This window comes from Nyctereutes procyonoides, unplaced genomic scaffold (genome assembly GCF_905146905.1).
Source record: "Nyctereutes procyonoides isolate TBG_1078 unplaced genomic scaffold, NYPRO_anot_genome, whole genome shotgun sequence".
NCBI lineage: Eukaryota > Metazoa > Chordata > Mammalia > Carnivora > Canidae > Nyctereutes > Nyctereutes procyonoides.
In genome coordinates, this window is record NW_026575024.1 from 34,660,027 (window position 1) to 34,682,789 (window position 22,763).

General features: G+C 42.5%; 1 protein-coding gene and 1 non-coding gene across 3 annotated transcripts in view; both read left to right on the plus strand.

Annotated features, from left to right (window-relative positions):
* The first annotated feature begins 9,068 nt into the window (after positions 1 to 9,068).
* Positions 9,069 to 9,175, plus strand: LOC129498697 (U6 spliceosomal RNA). Its single transcript, XR_008662182.1, has one exon. It is a non-coding gene; the product is annotated as a U6 spliceosomal RNA (small nuclear RNA).
* Positions 9,176 to 20,198: 11,023 nt separating this feature from the next.
* Positions 20,199 to 22,763, plus strand: part of PLCB4 (phospholipase C beta 4) — a 420,180-nt gene continuing 417,615 nt past the window's right edge. For both annotated transcript variants that reach the window (XM_055306664.1, XM_055306687.1), the window contains exon 1: positions 20,199 to 20,296. The gene's annotated coding sequence lies outside the window, so the exon portion shown is untranslated. The remainder of the gene's footprint in view (positions 20,297 to 22,763) is intronic.

Sequence of the window (22,763 nt, forward strand, 5' to 3'; positions counted from 1 at the left end):
AAAAAACCAAACCACTTAAGGGTCCCAAGCCAGTGTCTCTGGTCTCTAGTATGGAAGACCTGGAGATGAATCTAGACATGTGAGGATGCACGACATGAGTGGACAAAGGGAAGAGAAGATAGACCAAGCACATGTCCAGGAGGAGTAGACCAAATGCTTAAGTGTGGATCTCAAGGCTTGGTTGACTGTATAAAATTGGTAGGTTAAGAAATGCTCTTGATCTACATTGATATAAAAAGAACCAAATTTCATTTACTTACACATCTACATGTGTTGTGTTCTGCTTATGATCAGAAAATTATTTGGGTGAATAGGAAAAATAAATAATAAAAATAATAATGATATTAACAAAATAAAAAGAAACAAAGGCTCTCGTAACACCCATGCCCTAATCTGCTTCACATACCTAAAACAAACAAGAAAGAGAAGTCAATTTTCACTTTCTCTAGAAATGAATTTCTACTCTAAAACTTTTAATGTTGAGATTTTTATTTTTATTTTTTGAGAATTTTAAAGTAAACTTCGTAAAATGTATTAAAAACTATAAAAACTATAAAAATATGATTTTAATCTAACAGATCCATGAGAGAAGTGAAATGGGATAATCAAGAATTGAATTATCATGGTATTCTTTTATGTCTAAGAATATTTTTGATTGGGGGGGATACTTCACACACACACACACACACACACACACACACACACACAAACCGCCAGTATGGCATGTGTCAATCACATGGAAGAAGGCATCCAAATATAGTCCACACCAAATATCCTTATTATTGAAAAATCTTTCCCATTCTATCTATTCTATTCCCTGAGAAGACATGAAAATTCTATATTAATTGAGGAACTTAATTCATAGAATCGTGCAAGCAGAGCAATATGTCCAGTAAGAAGTGAGATATTTTAAGCCAAGTTAATTCTGACTAATTCATTAATAACTTCTTCAAGAATTGACTGAAAAATGAAAAATCAAGAGGTGACTGTGTCTAATACAACTTAAGACAAATGAGGAAATTCAAGTGAGAAGCAATGAAAGTTTTATAATCACATTTATGTCTTCATGGTTGTAATGTGATCATTCTTCTGCTCTAATTGAACTTATAATTTTTTCCTAACTAAATTTTAGGAATAATTTTTAGAAGTCAAGGCATATCGTCAAAATACAGATGCCTAAAAATGTACACAAGTGCATATGTTTTATCTACATTAGAAGAATTCTTGTCATTAACTACTATATTCTCTTGTTTCAGTATTTTCAATGAGTTTTTAGGGGATCCCTGGGTGGCTCGGCGGTTTGGCACCTGCCTTCAGCCTGGGGTATGATCCTGGGGTCCCAAGATCAAGTCCCACATCAGGCTCCCTGCATGGAGCCTGCTTCTCCCTCTGCCTGTGTTTCTACCTCTCTCTCTCTCTCTCTCTCTCTCTCTCTCTCTCTCTCTGTCTCTCATGAACAAATAAATAAAAAATTCAAAAATTTTTCAATGAGCTTTTATAGTTTAAATACAGAAAGACTCTTGAATAATGGTGTCTAAAACAACCTACTGAGATAACAAAATGTTTATATCCACACAGTGTTCTGTATAGTAGCTACCATCAACATCCAGCTGCTGAAAGTTTGAAATGTAGCTAGTGCAACTAAGGAATTAATTTTAGATTGCATTTGTTTTTAATAAATGATCTAAATAGTTATATGTGGCTAGTGCTACTGAGACAGTATAGCTCTAGAACACTGAAATGTGCCTGCTTAAGAAAAGCAAATGGATAAAGTTGTTGTTGTTGTTTTTAAATCTTTGTCATACAACATTCATGAATCTTAGGCATTATTGTTCCTGTTCTTCAGGTGAGAAACCGGTGTTCAGAGAGACTGTTTTGCCCAAGGTTTTACAGCTGGGATGTGAATTCAAGGTCAGAAACTTCAAAAGTCTAGCTTTTTCAAAGAATCCATGCTGTTCTAATTGCATGAAACCATGCTTCTATGGTTGGATGTTTATGTTGATCACAGTTTTTTTTAAATTTTTCAGAAATCATTATTCATTGAAATGAGTATTTTAGTATATAAGTCATTGTTTTCAGAACTAGTGATATATTTTGAAGAGGCCACTATTGGTGAACTTACTGTGACAGAGTGCATAAGTATTGCAAATTATTGTCAGGAATATGTATACTCCCCCAGCCAGGTTAGAGTGTTTCATCTGCATTCAGTATGCTCATTTGAATTGTTTTGGGGGGCCAGAGGAGAGCATCAGAACAAGTGGTAGAGGTGAGAAGGGGCAGAGGGAGAGGGAGAGAGAGAATCCCAAGCAGGCTCCACACCCAGCACAGAACTTGACCTGGGGCTCAGCTCAGTTCCACGACCCCAAGATCATGACCTGAACCGAAATCAAGAGTTGGGCATTTAACAAAAACAAGGACTAAATAGATATCATGATGACACTAAACTCATATCTGTCAATAGTAACTCTGAACATGAATGGGCTTAATGACCCCATCAAAAGGCGCAGGGTTTCAGACTGGATAAAAAAGCAGGACCCATCTATTTGCTGTCTACAAGAGACTCATTTTAGACAGAAGGACACCTACAACCTGAAAATAAAAGGTTGGAGAACCATTTACCATTCAAATGGTTCTCAAAATATACCCTAAAAACTATAGAACACTTCTGAAAGAAATTGAGGAAGACACAAAGAGATGGAAAAATATTCCATGCTCATGGATTGGCAGAATTAATATTGTGAAAATGTCAATGTTACCCAGGGCAATTTACACGTATAATGCAATCCCTATCAAAATACCATGGACTTTCTTCAGAGACTTAGAACAAATTATTTTAAGATTTGTGTGGAATCAGAAAAGACCCCGAATAGCCAGGGGAATTTTAAAAAAGAAAACCATATCTGGGGGCATCACAATGCCAGATTTCAGGTTGTACTACAAAGCTGTGGTCATCAAGACAGTGTGGTACTGGCACAAAAACAGACACATAGATCAATGGAACAGAATAGAGAACCCAGAAGTGGACCCTGAACTTTATGCTCAACTAATATACGATAAAGGAGGAAAGACGATCCACTGGAAGAAAGACAGTCTCTTCAATAAATGGTGCTGGGAAAATTGGACATCCACATGCAGAAGAATGAAACTGGACCACTCTCTTGCACCAGACACAAAGATAAACTCAAAATGGATGAAAGATCTAAATGTGAGACAAGATTTCATCAAAATCCCAGAGGAGAACTCAGGCAACACCCTTTTTGAACTTGGCCACAGTAACCGGAGAAGGACACAGTGTATGTTCTCATTCATTTGGGGAATATGAATAATAGTGAAAGGGAATATAAGGGAAGGGAGAAGAAATGTGTGAGAAATATCAGAAAGGGAGACAGAACATAAAGACTCCTAACTCTGGGAAATGAACTAGGGGCGGTGGAGGGGGAGGAGGGCGGGGGGTGCGGGTGAATGGGTGACGGGCACTGAGGGGGACACTTGACGGGATGAGCACTGGGTGTTATTCTGTATGTTGGTAAATTGAACACCAATAAAAATTAATTTATAAAACTAAAAAAAAAAAGAGTTGGGCATTTAGTTGAATGAGCCACCCAGGCATCCCTCAGTATGGTTATTTGAAAGTATCTTCACTGATTCAATGATTGAAAGGTACTATCTTGTTTTAAATGTTTACATACATATTTCTAAGATTGTATTTATTTGAGAGAGAGAGAGAACATGATCAGGGGAAGGGGTAGAGGGAGAAGGAGAAGCGGACTCCCCACTGAGCAGGGAGCCTGATACGGGGCTGTACCTCAGGACCTTTGGATCATGACCTGAGCAGATGCTTAACCAACTAAACCACCAGGCACCACAATTTTTATATTTATTTAGTAACCACAAGTGAAGCTGAACGTTTTTCCCTTACTCATGTCTTCTGTATATTGTCTGTCCCTGTCCTTTTTTTTTTTTTTTAACCATAACAGTTGCTTTTTATGTGGCCTTCTCGGTTGTACATCTTTCAAGGCTATGAACAGCTGAAAAAGCATATTCAGGAGAAGCTATCCCTTTAGAGAGGCTTTTTTCTCTTTTGAATTCAGAGGCACACTTTTAAAAAGTGGACTGCTTTGGATACTTGCATGGGAAATTGCCCAAATCTTTAGGGACTGACCCTGTTTTCCTGGTCCTGGGTTTCTAAGTACCAGGAGGTTCTTAAGAAATTTATGGGCACACAAAAATGAAAACTGAAACTAATAATAATTAATTAATGAGCAGTGATCAGTGATTGCATTACATAGATGAATTATCCTATTATATTTCAATGTTTATTTAGATCCTTAAACTTTTAGCAGATTAACCAGGGACCAGAGTTACTGGTATGCCTGGCTCAGTGGTTGAGCATCTGCCTTTGGCTCAGGTCATGAGTCCAGGGTCCTGGGATTGAGTCCCACATTGGGCTCCCTGCAGGGAGCCTGCTTCTGTCTCTGCCTATGTCTCTGCCTCTCTCTGTGTGTCTCTCATGACTAAACTTTTGTTGTGCCCTCTAAGAGTCTCAGAGGATGGAGTATGCTGAAGATTGCCCTATTTTCTTTTTTTAAAAGATTTTATTTATTTGACAAGACAAAGTGTGAGCACAAGCAGGGAGGAACAGCAGAGGGAGAGAGAGAAGCAGGCTCCCCACTGAGCAGAAAGCCCAATGTGGGGCTTGATCCCAGGACCCTGGGATCATGACCTGTGCCCAAGGCAGATGCTCAACCAACTAAACCATCCAGGTGCCCCAAGATTGCCCCATTTTCTTATCACTGTACTATACTACAGTCCTTTCATACCTGGCTCCCTTCCCACGCACATTAGGTTCTTGTCACAGATATCTATCTCCACATGAGAAGCAGGAAATAATGCTTAATATCCATTCAGTCTCCCAAACTCCAGAGCTATATCTCAAGCTCTCCCCCAAACTTCCTCTAGTTAAGTGGGGCTTTTTCAGATCATCTTCTTTCCCTTGTTTTGATATGGGACAAGATCCCATCTTCATTCTCTCATGGCAGGAAAGTAAAAGCCCCAGTTCTCCTTACTCATTCAGCAACTGAAGGTGCCAACGATTTTTTTTTCTCCCCAACATATGTGGCAAAGTAAAATGGACATAAACAGTCAATAAAACATATTACAGTCTGGCATGTGCCATATGGTATCATTCCTTTACAGCTCTACCACTAAAACATTAAAGAGGAAGACATGCCTCAGAAGGAGAAAGAGATCATGAGAACTAGAAGTAGTCCAAAAGGCTCCTGAGTTAGCATTCACTGATTTTTTATGGATGCCAGGTACAATGCTAATAAGCCCTTATAATTGTTAATTTTATGTGTTAACTTCACTAGGCCGTGGAACATGCAGACATTTGGCCAAACATTATTCTGGATGTTCCTGTGAGAGTGTCTCTGGATAAGATTAACCTTTGAATGGTTAATATAGACTGAATAGAGCAGATTGCCCTCCTTAAAATGGGAGGGACTCATCCAGTCACTTGAAGACCTGAATGGAACAAAAAGGTTGTGTAAGTAGGAGCTCCCACTGCCTGATCCCTTGAGCTGAGTGTTTTCTGGCCTTCAAGCTCAAACTGAAACATCAGCTTGGGTCTCAAGCCTGCCTGCTGGCTTTCAGACTGTCACTCATCCTGTCAGTTCTCCTGGTTCTCAGACCTTGTGAATCAGACTGTAGCACACATTGGGTCTCCAGCTTGCTGACTGCAGATCATGGGACTTCTCAGTCTCTATAGTCATGTAAGTCAATTTCTTATGACAAATCTCTTTACATATCTATATCTATCTCCCTCTCCGTGTGTGTATCTTCTGTTTTTCTGGATAACCCTAACACAGCATTTTATCTCATGTAAACCTCAAACCAATCTGATGAGTAAGGTGATTTCATCCTCCCCCTTCTACATTCTACAGATGAGTGAACTGTGATTCAGATCACCCAGCTGGAAAGAGGTCCAGGTGAGCTTGACTCTAGCACCATCCAGCTAGCAGCATCCGGTTGTATGAAAAAAAAAAGAGAGGGGATCCCTGGGTGGCTCAGTGGTTTAGTGCCTGCCTTTGGCCCGGGGCGCGATCCTGGAGTCCCTGGATCGAGTCCCACCTTGGGCTCCTGGCATGGAGCCTGCTTCTCCCTCTGCCTGTGTCTCTGCCTCTCTCTCTCTGTGTGTGTCTCTATGTCTATCATAAATAAATAAATAAATAAATAAATAAATAAATAAATAAATAAATAAATAAAATCTTTAAAAATAAAAGAGAGAGACTGAGAAAAATGTGAAAGGGCAGTTGGGAGGGGAAAGGGCATTCATTTGAGGGACCCTCAGCAGAATGGGGTGGGAGTAAACTCTGTGAGTTTAGGATTCCTGAAGATTGTCCTGCCTGAGATTAGGGAGGTGTGCAAGGAAGAAATTTGTGTAAATGGAAAAAAAGACACTGTGGTCTTATGCCGGGGATTACAAATAATAATAATAAATCAAGCAATATTATATGTAGATAAAGTTTCCCTTGAGGATAAAGTCTTGTTGAGGCATGCTCTGCACTGCCTCCATAGAGCTCAGCATCAGTCTGAGCATAATAAAGAACCAATATATTTCCTGATACCAACAAAACTATGGAGAGTACATCTGAAATTAGTATAACACCATTATGTTCACTATACTGGAATTAAAATTTAGAAAACAATAAAATTAACAAAAATAATGCTTTATAAATGTAATTCATGTACGTATTTAAAAAAATGACTGGAAGATGATACACCAAAGGGTGCATTTATTCATATCAAAAATATCTATTAAGCTAATAAATATTTACTGAGTCTTGTTTTGGTGCTCCAGGAGACAAATCCCCTGTCTTCATGGACTTTACATTCAATTAAGGAAGTGAGGCAATATGTAAAGTAGTAGTACTAGTAGTGGTGGTAGTAGTAGTAGTACTAGTAGCAGCAGCAGTCATCAACATAATGATATAACAAGACTGTGAACAAAATATAAGGCAGGGTAAGAGCACAAATGGTGTCAGAGAAGGAATAGTGGTTATTTCAAGATGGCAGGATTACAGATGATTTGTGGTGTTTTTCTTTGTATTTTTCTCCATTTTCCATATTATTTACAGTAATCATGCATTCCTCTTGCAATTAGGAAAAAATAAAAGTGATTTGGAGCAGTGTTCTATTAAAAAAAAGTTATAGAGAAACTGGAATGAGAGAAGCTACCTTGACGATCGTTAACTAAATTCACCAAAAGGGCATCTGGAAAACTCCACTGCTCTAGTGGGTCCCTTGTCTGTACCTACTTGAATCTACTTACCTCATTTCTGCTTCTATTTATTCTTATTTTTCTAAATGTAGCCCAAAGGCTGAATCAACTCAGACTTAATGTTCATAATCAGTGGGGTCTGGCTCACTGAGAAAGTGTTGTTGTGCCCTCATGGAAATGACACTAACGTAGGCAAAAGAAAAATGCGCTCAAAGCTGTTCAGGCCATTAAACAGATGAGACTAGAGTCACTGCTTCCTAAAAAACAAAAAAAAAACAAAAAAAAACAAAAAAACCCTGAATGTAGTATTGAAAATAGTGAGGAGCAATGGGAAATTAGATGTTATCTATCCCACATATCACCCCCAAACTTCTAGATCTGCATTCTGGGAGCAAGAGGAACACTTTTAGAAAGCAGCACAGAAGCTACTGATAATTCAAATAGAATCCAAGCAAAACTAAGAACCTTTTCCACGTGCTATAAGCCATTTCAAAGAAATGATTTGCTTTGGGATTTTCAGTAATCTATATGGTGATTCTCAGAACTATTCTTCATTCTCTTTTTTAGAATAATAGATGTATTTATTTAGATAACATGTCAGGTAGTTAATCCAAGTTGTAATCAGTAGTTTGCCTCTTGAAATATAGTTTACAGCTAGATACTAGATGTTTTCATTTGCACAATTTCTGACTGTCACTTGTGTTAAGATTTTTGTTCAGTCTCTGTACCAAAAGTTTCCCATATGTTTCATCTTATTTCTGATGATAAATTCAGATGTCAAAATACAAGTTTAGAAATGCCTCTTTTCATCATCATACATATTTGAAGCATTTCCTTTTCCTTATTTATTCTCAAGGTTTATTTATCATTTTCTTTTTTATATCTATCTGCCTTTCTATCCACTTAATGGCATATTTTAATTTATATTTCATGTTTATATTTAAACTATATATACTATTTTCTACTTAACCTTAATTTTACATTTACATTTGACCTCATACTATTTACTACGTTGGTAACTGAGTCATCTAGGAAATGCTTTATTAGGCTTTTCAAACAATATGTTTTAAATCATATACTTTATTTCTCCTAAAAACAAAATTAATCAAGATATATATTTGTTTATATGAATCACAATGTACTTTTCAACCTCATGCAGAAAAGCACAAGATTTTCACTTATCTCACAGACAGGCCAGGTGCTTGAACACTGTGAAAATTTAAAGCCTGTGAATGTCAAATAGAACCTATTACAGTATAGAATTAAATTTGCATAAGAACAGGTAACTGACTTTTTCCATCACTCCCTTTCTCCCTCTATGGTAAACAGAATGATGCCCTCTCCCCAAAAGATGCCCCTGTTTTAATCTTCAGAGCCTCTGAATATTTTCTTTACATGGCAAAAGGGACTTTGCAGATGTGATTAAATTAAGGATTTTGAGATACAGGAGAATATTCCAGATCACCTACATTATTCTAGATTATGTAATGTGGGCCCAATGTAATCACAAATTTCCTTAAAAGTGAAAAAGGGAGAAAGGAAAGGAAGTCATAGTGATGCCCTGTATAAAGTGCTTGACCCTTTGGTGAGCTTTGAGGATAGAGGAAAGAGGCCATGAGCCCAGGAAGGTGAGCTCCTTCTGGGACCTCAAATAGCCAAGTTGGATCTCCCCCAGATTCCCTGGAGGCTAATACAGCTCTCCTAGTACCTGGATTTTAATCCATTTCAGACTTCTAGCCTACAGAACTCTGAGATAATGAATGTATGTTGTTTTAAACCACTACATTTAGTGCTCGCTTCGGCAGCACATATACTAAAATTGGAACGATACAGAGAAGATTAGCATGGCCCCTGTGCAAGAATGACACACAAATTCGTGAAGCGTTCCATATTTTTTTTTGCAAAAAAAAACAAAAAAAAAAAACAAAAAAAAACCCACATTTATAAGATGTAACAACAGCAATAGGAAACTAATATACCTTCTTCTTTTTGTTTTAGCAAGTATTTATTAAGAACATAACATAATAGACTCTAGAAATTAAGAGAAAAAATGAGTTATAAGATTGGAAGTGTTACCTGGGGTGGATTGTGGAATTCCTCGGTTCTTGTTTTCTGGAAGGAAAGAATTCAGTGGAGAGACCCAATAGAGAGTTAAAGTAGCAAAGGTTTTTCCTTTAGCAAAAAAAAGCCTTAGTACACTCAAAAGACAGGGGAGCAGGCTCACCCCACAATTGGTGGCAGCACAAGTATCTCATTGTGTCCTTTTATGAGGGTTTACTTGGTCTTCTTCCCACCCTTGGATCCCTTGGTTTTCTCCCCACTAACAGGTTTTTTTTTTTTTTTTAAGGTTCTATTTATTTATTTACGAGAAACACACAGAGAGAAGAGAGAGGCGAGACACAGGCAGAGGGAGAAGCAGGCTCCTTGTGGGGAGCCCAAAGCGGGACTTGATCCCAGGGTCCTGGGATCATGGCCTGAGCTGAAGGCAGACGCTCAACCACCAAGCCACCCAGGCTGCTGGATCCTCCCCTCCAACCTTTTTGTACAAGTTTGTGTTAGTCGTCTTCCACTAGTGCCTAAGGGCAAACCAATGTGGAGGGACCCAAACCTCAATGCAAATGGTATTATAAAGACACTATAATAAACAAATGGTATTATAAAGATACTATAATAAGCAATGACATTATAAAAATACTATAATAACCTCGGGGTTATTAGCAGATGCAGTCTTTCTTAAGTGCGCATGCTCTAAAGTAGGGGCTATCCTCGGAGATAGATCCTGTATCTTCAGCTCATCAGTTTGTGCTAAACTGCAAATGGGATTGGTCTAAGGGAGAGGGACCCATCTCTGGGTGGATACTGGGTGGTCCCTGAAAATTGTCTATCTGTCATCCTCTTTCCTCCATCTCCTGCTCAGGTCTATCTGACTGCCTTACTCAACAGATGTAATGGTGTGTTCTTTCCCATTTTAAAATGTCCTGGTAAAGAAAATGCTATGTCCTCTTCCTGTTGCAAATCTCCCCAAAACAAGAAAAATAAACATGACTCCGTAACCCTTAATAAATATGTAACTAAGGGCTGCCACATCCAATGCAGATCAAATAGGGATACAGGAAATGTTAAGAAGACTCCCCCTACCCCGAAGTAGATCTAAGATAGGCAGTAGAGGACAGAGCAGATGGCCCCACATGAGAGGGTATTTTTTAAAATTGAGATATAATTTTTGTTTTGAAAACGGAGAAGGAGGATTATCAGCAGGTGGTGAGAGCTTCCCTGGGCCACGTTTGTTACCAGAGAGCTGGGGTTGATGAAGATTCACACAAATACATACATTTGTAGGAAGCAGTCTCTTAGAACAGGAGAGAGAGGAAGAGAGACTCTGCCTTGGAGAGTAGTCCTGGAGCTACCTTTTTTGTGGGCTTGAAAGGGGAAAATGAAAAAGAAAAAAAAAAAAAAAAGAAAGGGGAAAATGTAAACCTATTCCAGTGAATCCATTTACTTGTAAGACTAAGACTGAATCGAATGCCAATTGAACCCTGAAAATGTAGGAATAATATAAGCAACATTCAGGAAAGGAAGGAGAGAATGTGGAAAGGGGTATAGTTATCCAGATAAACTTTACTGCCAGATGTCAAAGATACTATCAGACACTAAATAAAGCAAGCGTTAGAAGTGAAGATATATTTGAAGCTATAAACATAAATACTAACAAAATAATGTAAACAACTAAAATTTTGGATAGCAAAGAGGAGGAAGAGGAGTGGGAAGGAAGTGGAAACTTATTACTTTCATTTTTGCTCATAGCAAGGAGTAGTAATCAATCCTATAGGTACCATAAATTTTGGCACATCCATACAATGAAATGATATGAGGCTTTTACAAAGATTAAGGCTGCTTTACATGTGTAGATATTACTTCTAAAGTAGATTAAGTTTGAAAAGCAGATTAGTGTGTGAGAAATGGAAAGAACGTATTGTAAATTGGTATGGTTAAGACTCACAGGCAGAGTAAATAAGGCACTGGAATAGAATGAGCTCTTCTCGTACTTGAATTTGGGGTGGGAGGCAGTCCTTGCTTTTCACTGCATATCCTTTTCATGGCTTTTGAATTTCGAATCTTGTGTATGTGCCACATATTTTAAAATATATATGGTTATTTCTTTGGCAAGAAAAAAAATGAGTTGGAATCCTGATTTTGCCCTTCAGAGTTTGACACTTCTTACAGGAGAAACAGACAAAGGGAGAACTCTAAAACAATGAGGCAAGTGCTATAACATAGAAATGTACAAGGTGCTTTGGGGAAACATAAAAGGGTTAATTTCTCTGGAGGGTTTAGTCTTTAGTCCTGGGTCTAGAATGGAAAGAGGAATGATTTAAGAGAGATTTTTTTTTCAGTTTTTTAAATTTATTTATTCACGAGAGACACAGAGAGAGAGAGAGGCAGAGACACAGGCAGAGAGAGAAGTAGGCTCCATGCAGGGAACCTGATGTGGGACTTGATCCCAGGTCTCCAAGATCACACCCTGGGCTGAAGGCAGGGGCTCAACCGCTGAGCCACCGAGGCATTCCGGTTTATATATATATATATATATATATATATATATATATATATATATATATATATGATTTTATTTATTTATTCATGAGAAAAAGAGAGAGACAGAGAGAGAGAGAGAGAATGAGAGGCAGAGACACAGGCAGAGGGAGAAGCAGGCTCCATGCCGGGAGCCCAACGTGGGACTCGATCTGGGTCTCCAGGACCACACCCTGGGCTAAAGTCCGCGCTAAACCGCTGAGCCACCCGGGCTGCCCTTAAGAGATATTTTTCAAACAGATTCAATCAATAGTACTTACTGACTGCTGCAGGTGTCATGTGAGGCTTCGAAAGAAGTCAAAAATGACTCTCTGGCTTTGGTTTCAGTCACTCACTAGATTGCAGGGCCATTCATTTTTAGTTCTAAAAAAAAAAAATATTTGTTATTACCTCCTTGTGTTCCAAGCACCAGGTTGAGCCCTGGGGATTAGAAGTTAAATTAGAAATGTTCCCTGCCCTTAAGAACTCCAAGTTGGATAATGCAGGATGGTGGATGTCAACGACGTCCTCAATTATTCACCTCAATGATTCACCTTGACCCTTTGCCACACCTTTCCACCACATGTGGGTCACTTTGCCCTGTCCCCAGACACTGGACCCAACCCAGTGACTTGCTCGGGGCACCTGAGATGTTAGCAGATAAGACATGAACGGCAGTGAAATAAGCCTGTGCATTGGCATCTGCTCTATCTGATACTCTTGTCATCACCATGAAGCTGGGAAGGAGTAAAGCCCTACGTGAACCAGCCTTGATAGACACACTCATTTCTGGTTGCATAGACACTATTTTGAAATAGGATTGGGGCAGAAGGAAGCACAAATATCACACAAATCTTTTGTTGTTGATTATTTGTCTGCAAATCAGCTTTTTTGGCAGGATATACAACCTCTAGGGTCTGGTTTATACCATGACCTTCCGCAAATTAGGAACATGTGTATCCCTTCTCTGAGGGTAGATACAGCTCAGTTCCAGGGAGAAGGCTTGAAAAAGGATGTACCTCAGCCTCATACTTGCTCTACTGCTGCTGTGTCCTTGCGCAGTGGACAACCAGCCCTACCGCGAGGGGTAGCCCTGCCTAAATCTTAGGTAGTACTTTGATTAGTATCAGAAGCTCATGTGAGTGCCAGAAACTCAGTCTTCTCATTAATTCAGTGTTAGTGCATTTGTCAGCTCCTTTTACAAAGTTTAGAAAGGGAAACTTCTTTGAGGAAACATTTATAAAATACGAGGAGAAAAAAAAACATTTTGCCAAGAGGTAAATTCTAGGCTTTACAGATTTCTGTCAATATTCAATTAAACTTGTCTTTGTTCTCTGACTGGATTTTGTTGAACTGATGTGCCTACAAGTTCTGAAATGGAAGTTGGGGTTGGAGCATGCCACCAGCTGGGCATTCAACCTGAGCAAGCCACACAGCCTCTCTGAGACTTAAAATATTCATCAATTAGTTGAAGTGATTGGATCACATGATCCTCTAAGTCGCTTCTAGGTGGAAATGGTAAAAATCCATTACTGTCACCTTAACCAGCATGAATCACAATGGCAAAAATGACTGAAAAAAAAAGTCTAAGGAATTCATTTTTTGTTCATGTAGATGAAAATTTGGGGCTTCCTGAGACAGGAACATAAATATAACTAAACTGTACTTTTGTTGTGATTCCAACCACACGGAGTCAGTGAAGGAAAGAAAAGAACATTGAGTCTTGCTGAATGTGCAATTGATATTTATATTATAAATTAGTGTATTTTCCTAATCTTATTGCACCATAACAGAGATGGTAGGAACAAATCATTGTATTTACAAAACTGATCTGTTCACATTTAAAGAGTGGAGAGAAATATAAAACCATGCAATTAGGCCAGCAGTTTAACAGCCTCATTAAGTAGTGTGTATATTTTCCATATGCTCTCATTTCATTTTATGTAATCTTGCCATAAACATCAGGTAAGTAGGAACAGTGTTCTCATTTGTAAATCATTTCCTGTAGGTTAAATGCTGACATCCATGTTTGAGGCTTTCTAATTTACATTTAGCAGCACGTATTCAACACTTCAAGCAAGTGATTACAAATGTTTTGGCATCAGAAAAAAATAATTTACCATTTGAATTATTTGGGGAAAAAATCCTCTTTTTATAATCCAGTAATATCACATAATTTTACTGTGCTTTTTTGCATAAAACACTTAGGAGTTTACCATGACAAAGAATCACCTTTATTTTCACAGAATAACCCATTAACACAAGTATTGAGTACTTAATACACTCTATTGTAATAGTAATAGGGAATAAGAAGTAGGATGGGAATATAGGACCGATTTTCAAAGACCCTGGAGTGCAATTTTAAAACCCACAAAAATTTCCCGTCACAATAGATAAGATGCATACATTCTGGTATATTCATACAATGATATAATTTAGAGCAATAAGAAAGTATAAACACTAGTTACCAGCTGCAAACATGGATCAATCACAAACACATAATAATAAAGGAAAGTAACCAGACCCAAAAGGTACATTCTACCTGTTTCCATTTATATGAAGCTCAAAAACAGGGAAAACAATTCTATGGTGTTAGAATAGTGATTACGTGTGGTGGTGGTGGTGGTGGTGGTGGTGGTGGTGGTGTGTGTGTGTGTGTGTGTGTATGATACTGCCTAGGAAGGAACATGAGCGAATTTTTGGAATGTTGAAAATATCCTGATCCGGGTGGTGGTCACGTAGTAGTTTTCTAGAAGTGAAAAGTCCTTCAGCTCCCACTGAGGATTTTCATGCTTTATTGCATATATATTACACCTTCATAATAACAATCATCATTGTCGTCACCATCACACAGCACTTGGAACTTCTGCAGTGTAGTCATATTCTAAGCCTGGCTCACACTTAGAAAATTCCATTCTTAAACTAAATTGTTTGGAATGGAGTCAAACTCTCCTCTTTTGTTTTGGCTTTTCTTTCTATTCTCTCCTTAGAATACAATCAAAGGTTGATTCAACAAAAATTCAGTGGGATTTGTTTTTTTGTTTGTTTTTGTTTGTTTTGTTTTGTTTTGGCAACAGCCATTATATTCTACATAAACCCCATCCTTGGGTGATTGTCTTTATTTTCATTCTTTTTGGTTCTCAGTGCCTCAAACAGATAGTTTTTTCCTTCAGCACACAGTGGAATGAGACACAGGTTAGGGTGGAGATGCCCTTGGGCCGAGAGAGCCCATGTCAGGCTGGTCCTTGTGCTGCCCACTTTTCAGAGCTATATGTCCCTCATTAAGGCAAACTGGACAAATGGGCCAGTGGTGATCTTTTCATTTACAAAGTAAAGCATGTAAAAAGCTGGGTGGAAGCAGTGATTAATGTATCACTTTAAATCAGGACAAGAGATGCACTGCCCTTTCTCTAAAAAGAATACAATGTGATCTTTTGCAAACACAGTTGGGCCTATTAACCTGAAGGTTCTGATTATCTCCTGTCCTCCTTTCCTATAAAGCTACAATAACAAATAAGACTTTATAAAAATGTAAGGGCCTGGATGCACTGACAGTTTGCTTTGGCCTTTCTTCTGGTGAATGTTAATGTCTATAACAAGATGTTGCCCTGGAACTGATAAGCAGAACAAGCAGTTGACTACACAGAGGAGTTCTATAACTTACATTATAGAGAAAGGGAAAACCCCTATAATTAGACCTAGGTATCCTCCTCATGGCAAAATTAACTCTACCTTACCCATCTCCTTCCCTATCAATCTTTTAACCTGCCTCAGCTGGGCTATTTTCTCCAGTGGGTGCTAGAAGGCTGCGGGGCTTAACTTTCTTATCAGTGGCCCACATGGTAGGATGCTTGCCTGGCATGTGAGCCCCAGCAGTAAGATGCACTGGGGTAGGCCACCATGGAGAGCATTATGGGCTTGGAATAAAAGGAGCAGTGCTGGGAGGGTAGGGATCCAGAAGGCCCCTCCAAGGGCCTTACTTACGTCTGTCACGGCAGAGAACAGGCAATGGGACACCTGCCACAGGGTCACTGGTGTTTTTGACAGAAAAGCAGCCACAGTGAACTGAAAGAGGATCAAATGGCCATAAGTCAACAGTAGATACGTTCATTGATTTCCTTCTTCCTCCTTCCAACTCAACATGCAGGACCACATAGACTTTGAAAAGCAGGTGGCATAAAAGTGTTTAAGGACCAGATCCTGTACCACCACCTTCTATTTCAAGGCACAACGGATCCAGCTACAGCCTGCAATGGGACAGAGAGAAGACTGGATTTAAACTGAGCCTAAAGTTGAATATTTAACATAGTCTGGGTTTTAATGCTGAAGATGATAAACTCTGCCCAAGCAGAACTGCTGCTGTGTCCTTTTACTGGGCTCACTTTTTGAACTCTTGCCTCTTCAGGCAATCTCAATGTGAGCTCTCGAAACCACTGAAAAGATCATGTTCTGATTCTGCTTGACATCTTCCAATGGGTTCGTCTCACACTTGGACTGAAGCCCAAAGTCCTTTCTGTGGCCTTACATGGCCTGGCCCCCTGCTGCCTCTGTGACCCCAATTCCATTCATTCTATGCCTTGCCCTGTCAGTCTGGCCTCTTTTCTGTTTCTTGAATGTGGCAATCACATTCTCATCTCAGGGCTTTTGCTGTTCCCTCTGCTGAAAACACTCTTCCCTAGATATTCACACCTCTCTCTTCATTTAGGTCTCCACTCAATGCCACATCCTCAGGGAGACTGTCTCTGACCCCTATCTAAATTGGCAGCCCCTCCTATCTGCCTCATGAAGCTTTTGCTTTTCCTTTCCATCCTGGCTCTCAACACTACTTGATGTTATATCTTTTTAATATAATATGCTTTTTATTGTTTATCTCCTCTGATAGTATTTAGGCTTCATAGGGGAAATGATTTTGCCTCTTCTGTTGTCCTTGGTATCCTGGGCAAAGCATAGTGCCTGACACATATAAAAAGTGCCTCAGAAATAGAGGCACCTGGGTGGCTCAGTCGGCTAAGCATCTGACTCCTGATTTTGGCTCAGGTCATGATCTCACAGTTGTGAAATGGAGCCCTGTGTGGGGCTCCTCACTCTGCGGGTATCTGCTTGAGATTCTCTCTCCCTCCGCCCCTCCCCACTGCACGTGCTCTGTCGGTCTCTCTAAAAATAAATACATAAATGTTTCAAAAAAAAGTCTTGGGCAGCCCAGGTGGCTCAGCGGTTTAGCGCCGCCTTCAGCCCGGATGTGATCCTGGAGACCCGGGATCGAGTCCCACGTCAGGCTCGCTGCATGGAGCCTGCTTCTCCCTCTGCCTGTCTCTCATGAATAAATAAATACAATCTTAAAAAAAAAAAAGTCTCAGAAATGTTTGTCAGGTGAATGACTATCTAGGATGGCATTAAAGGGAGGGAAAAGGAACTTTTACAGAATTGAGTCGAACTTAGTACTTTGAAAAAAATTTGAACATTTAATATTTATACCCCACTGAGCTAAGATTCCTTAATAAACTCACTATCAGATTGACAGCCTAACAATAAATGCTGCTATGGTTTGGTTTACCAACGTGCAAAGGTAAAGATGGGCTTAATCTATAAAACTTTGAGCAAATTCTAGTGCAAAAGGGCTAGTTTTATGGAAGTTGGTATATGTGGTAGATTGGAAAAACAAACTCTATTTTGCATCCCCTTCCATAAGAAAGTGAAGTTTGTTATTTTTTCCCATGCTTTACACCCAGGCATGGCTATGCAGCTTTCTTTGGTCAATCTGACATCAGCAAAAGGAAATGCTATTATTGTAAATTGGGGCTTGCCCTCCCTTGCTGCTGAAAACCAGAAGCTCACCATATGAAGATGCCATACAGAAAGACAATCCTCTCATCCCAGCCATCAGATGAGGCTCCAAGCTTTACACCTCTGCAACAGCATAAGTGAACCCAGTGGAAAGCAGCAGAACTGCTCTGTTGATTCCAGCCCAAACAGCTGACTCACAGAATTGTGAGCTAATAAATGGTTGTTTTAAGCTACTACAGCTACTACATTTTGGTGTGACTTTACACAGAGGAGGCTGATACAGTATGTTTAGGTGTACATATACTAAATTAAATTCCACTGTGGAAATGGTCAAGACACACAGATGACAGCTACTAGCTCATCTGTCTATGGGTGATACGAGGGGAATATAGGAACATAAACACAGGATGTTCTGGAGTACTGGGTTTGAAACTAGCTACACTACTTATTGGTTGTGTGACCTGTGGCAAATTGCTTTGCCTTACCGAACCGAACCTTAGTTTACATAAATAAAAATAGAGAGCTGGCCTAAAATACTGCCCTATCCTTTTTCTACTCAGTCTGCTCTGAAAACTAGCAACACCAGGGTGACCTGGGAGCTAGTCAGAAAGGCACAGTCTCAAGGTCCCACCCCAGAACTGCTGAATCAAAATCCTTTCCTTAAGAAGATCTCCTGAGACTTGTGTACACATTGCAGTTTAAGAGCTGCTGGAGTACCCTGGCATTACTCAACATGATCACATCTTCAGGACCCCTCAACAGTGAAGAGCCACCCAGCTTTTCCCTGGACCTTGCCTTCCTTTCCAGTGTGGCTGGGAAACTTGGTTTAGGCTATTTTTCTTGGCTTCCACACAGGCAGACAGGCTCAGCTAACTTAGGAGCTTGTTTAAGGGCTCAGCTAAAATTGCAGCTTAGCAATTCAGCTGGGGAGTGTTGTCAGTGGGCGCTAGGCCCCCTCCCACTTAACCGTGCCCAGCTGGTAAACTTTGGATCACACCCCCCACCCCCTTTTAGCCCAGCCTGGAAAAGGCCAGGACGTGCCAGAGGAACGGGACTTTGGCATCCACAACTGCTTCTGCTTCTGCCCATCAAGGGCCCGGACATCCCCCCCGGCCTTTCCCCACACTGAACGCGCGGGCAGGCTCCCCGTCTCCTCCTGGCCAGCCGGACCGGCTTAGGCGGCTGAGCATGCCCAGTTTAGCTGCGAGCGTGGCCCCGGTCCCCAATGCGCAGGTGCCACGTCTCCGGGTTTTGGTGGCCGCCGGCCGGGAGGAGGGGGCGGAGTGGCCTGGGGGAGGAGGGAGCCCTCCCGGGAGTTCTGGAGCAGCGCGTCGAGGGTCCGCACAAAGAGTGGTGATGCTGGAGTCTCCGCGCCCTTGGGACCCGAGGGCGAGGGGGCCGGGTTCGCCGGGGGCCGCTGCAGGGCAGGGGCCAGCCGGGGGCCGGCTGGAGCAGCGTTCCAGGGACCAGAGTCTGGGGGGTTTGCGTCTCTGAGGTTGCACTTGGGGGAGGACTTTTTGGAACCACTTAATCTCTCGGTGGCTCAGTTTAAGCCTCGAGAAAAAAAAAGAAAAAAAAGATGATAGTAGTACTTGCTTTGGAAGATTGGTCTACGGATTACACGAATAAAAAGCGTTGAGACTAGTGCCCGAAGCCCTGTAAGCGCTTTACGTGCTCGTAGAACCAAATGTAACCAAATAAGCCTCCCCCACCCTCGCCCGCCGCCTCGGGGTACCAGTTCTCGCCAGTCCCGAGCCCCTTCCCTCTCCCCCCACCTCTCCCGCGCCAGGGCCCCGGCGGGCGGGGAGCCACTCCCCCGGCCCCGGTTCGGCGCCCCGCGCCACCCCGCGCGCACCCGGACCCCAGACACCGGGCACGTGCCGCGGCGCCAGGGCTGCGGCGGGCGGGCGGCGGGCGGGCGGCCGGGAGACCCCCGAGGAGCGCGCGGCCAGGCGGCTCCCCCGGACGCCCCACCCACCGCCTCCCCGCGCCGCCCGCGACCCCCGGGGCCTCCCGCCCCCGCCGCGAGGCTGCGCCCCGGCCGGTCCGCGCCCCCTCCCCGCCCGCCGCCCGCCGCCCGCGGCAGCCGGGCGCCGGCCCTGCCCCTGCCCACCCCCAGCCCAGCCCGGGCGCGCCGCACTGGGCATGCTCCGTAGCCTGGGCAGGTTGGGGCTGCGAGGCGACAGCTCGGGCTCCGGAGCCGGGAGGCGAGCGCGGAGGGAGACTCGGGGCTGGGGCGGAGGGAGCGGCCGGCCACGAAGGGGCCGCGGGACCCGGGGCCGGGCACACGCCGAGCCCCGCGGGCGGGCGGGCGGGCCGAGCGGGTTCGGCGAGCAGCGCCCGCGGAGACCCCCCGCCCTCGGCCGAGGTGAGGCTCCGCGCGGGGAGGCGGGCGGCGGGCGGCGGGGGGCGGGGGGCGGGCGGGGGCCGGCGGGAGGGCGGGACCGGACGCGCCGCGAGGGGGCTCGGCGGCCGGCTCGGGGGGGGGGGGGGGAGGGGAGGGGGAGGGGGCGGGGGCGGGCGGCGCGGGGAGCAGTAAGTGATCCGCACCGCAAACGAGCTCTCCCTCACACCCGCGCGCACACACGCGCGCGCACACACTGGGTCTCCAGGCGGCGGCCGCGGCCGCATCCTCGGCAGCAGCGCGCGGCAAAGTGACAGGTAGGAGAAGGCATTTCGGGTCCCGCCCGAGGATGCTCCCGCTCGCCCGCCCGCCCGCCCGGCCCGCCCGGCCCGGCCCGGCCCGGCCCGCGGGGTCGGTTTGCCCCCGGCGGGTGCGTCCCGGACGCGCGCGCACCCGGATGCCTGCGGGGCGCGGTGCAGGTGCGGGGTGCGAGGCGCGGCGCGCGGGAGGCGGGAGGCGGGGGGCCACGCGCCACCCCTGCCTGCGCGGGGATCATCGCCCACCGGGTTTCCGCGGACTCTGGCCGGACGTTCCCTGCTTCCGGCTAGAAATAGCTCGGCTCGACGTGTATATGATTATTTTGGTTGGACATAGTTGGCGCCGTGCAGAGCATGTAAATGTGCATGCAAGTGGGTCTTCACCTCTTCTGGGGAGGTAATAGAAACGATTGACCGTTTCCACTTAAAACAACCCTGCCAGGCCAGCACTCGACGGGCGCAGGTTCGGGCCCTCTAAAAGCATATGAACGATGGAGATTAAAGGTTGTCTTGTTTTCAGAATTTCAGAGTTGCCTTTTCCTTACCTAATTAGACCCTGTTTATATAGTACAGTACTTCTGACTGTACATTTTGTAGGCGGTGCTGTACAGAAGTATGGAAATCATGGAAGTCACCAATCTTCAGTTGTTTCTAAGTGCCCCTTTATCTAGAATCATAAAACTCTCATAAACTAGCACTTTTCTAGAGAAAATACAAATGCCCATTGTATTTTCAAACTTACGCATGTATTTGAGACGTAACCACCTACTCCTTTTTAACTCTTGTGAGCCTATCGTTTATAAACCCAGGTGTTTAAAATTTAATTTCGGTCAAACCATTAATGTAAGGTCACTTTTTTTTTTTTTTGTAACCGTAAATGTGACACAGGGTGAATTATAAATTAACTTACGAGCGCGTGAGGATAGCTGTTTGATAATTCTGTTAGGTTAGCAGAAAATGTCATTCAAACACAGGCAGCTCAGTGATATACAAAATTGAATTGAGTTTCCTCTTTAAAGGAAACTCAGAGTCACAAAGTAAACATGACCAGGAAAAGCAACTGGTGACTTCACCTGGGCCATCTATGAGGAGGGTAAGAAAGTGTCTAAGGAACTGTGTTCTCAGGAAAAACTGTGTGTGTTTGTGTGTGTGTAAAATATTTTACCCTTTTAGTTTTTTTCAGGACTCTTGGTTTCAAAAATATGTGGTTGAACTGAGAACCTGATGTGTACTCTTCAGACTTCAGTGCCCTAAGTAATAGAGCAGAAGCGCAGAAATCAAGCTGGGTAGGGGTGTGTAGTTTAATCTGCCATTATCTGTGTTATGTAATCTAGAATGCTGTTTTTCATAGGTCAGTCTTGCATCGTTCTCCGCTGGTGTTTTAATATATTATGTCATTGTCCTTTTGAACTGTAGAAGTTTAATAAATGATTGCCATCTTGGGAGAACACCTGTTTTCATAGAAATTCACTTCATAAGTGGAAGAGCATTTTTTTATTGGCATTTTTATTCCATGAGACTTTTGCTGCCAGAGCCAGTTACCCTTTGCATGTGACATATTAATAGCATAGTTAAAGGTACCCTCTAGTAGGTTACCGATTACACATCCCTCCAAATGTTATTACCCAACCATCTGAATTTCGTTTTGATTTAGCGTTGATGATATCACCACCCAGATTTGAATTAATGGCTGTTGAAATGCTATTCTACAAGTAACTGTCAAAACAGAATTTCTAAGACTCCATTTGATCACTGGATACACATTTCTATCTGTCGGAATAGTGCTACCTTTATTTTACAAATGCACACCCACACAGAAGAGCTTTGTTCTCAAATACTGTCTTCTGAGTTTTATATTTGTGCGCCTGAAAATGTGAATGATATTAAACTACTTCTGTGCTCCAGAATCTTGAGGGTAGTGTATTTTTGTCTATGAGGTAGCGAACTATGGAAGTTTAAAAAGTGGTAAGGATTACCAAAAAGCTTTTGCAGAAATGGACTTTAAAAATCTCTATCACTTTGAGCGATTTCATCTCCAGCAGAGACCTAGCAAGTGCCTTTCGCCCTATTTTATCTTCCCCAAGAATATAGCCAACTGTCTTTGCCCTAATGTACGCTGATTTTGACATCAGGGGCCAGTTATGTTTAGTAAGAATTGATATGTGTTTGCCTAGCAATCCCTAACCCACCCTGGAAGTTAAAATTGAGGTAAAATTGACTTTCAGTGCTGCTGTGTTATTCTCCTTGAACCGATCAAATTGGCATGGTAATTTGTGAACGGATGTGCCAGAAGTGAGGCCAGCTTCTGTAACCAGCACTCTCAAATATCACAATTAACAAGTAACTTTTGTGGATTATCTTTAAAAATACGCTGTTAATTAGCTGCTGAGTTTATTGATTTTTAAAATTTTAAAAACTTACATTGAGAAAAATTTTACCCACCATTTGCTTCATCCCACCATTTGCT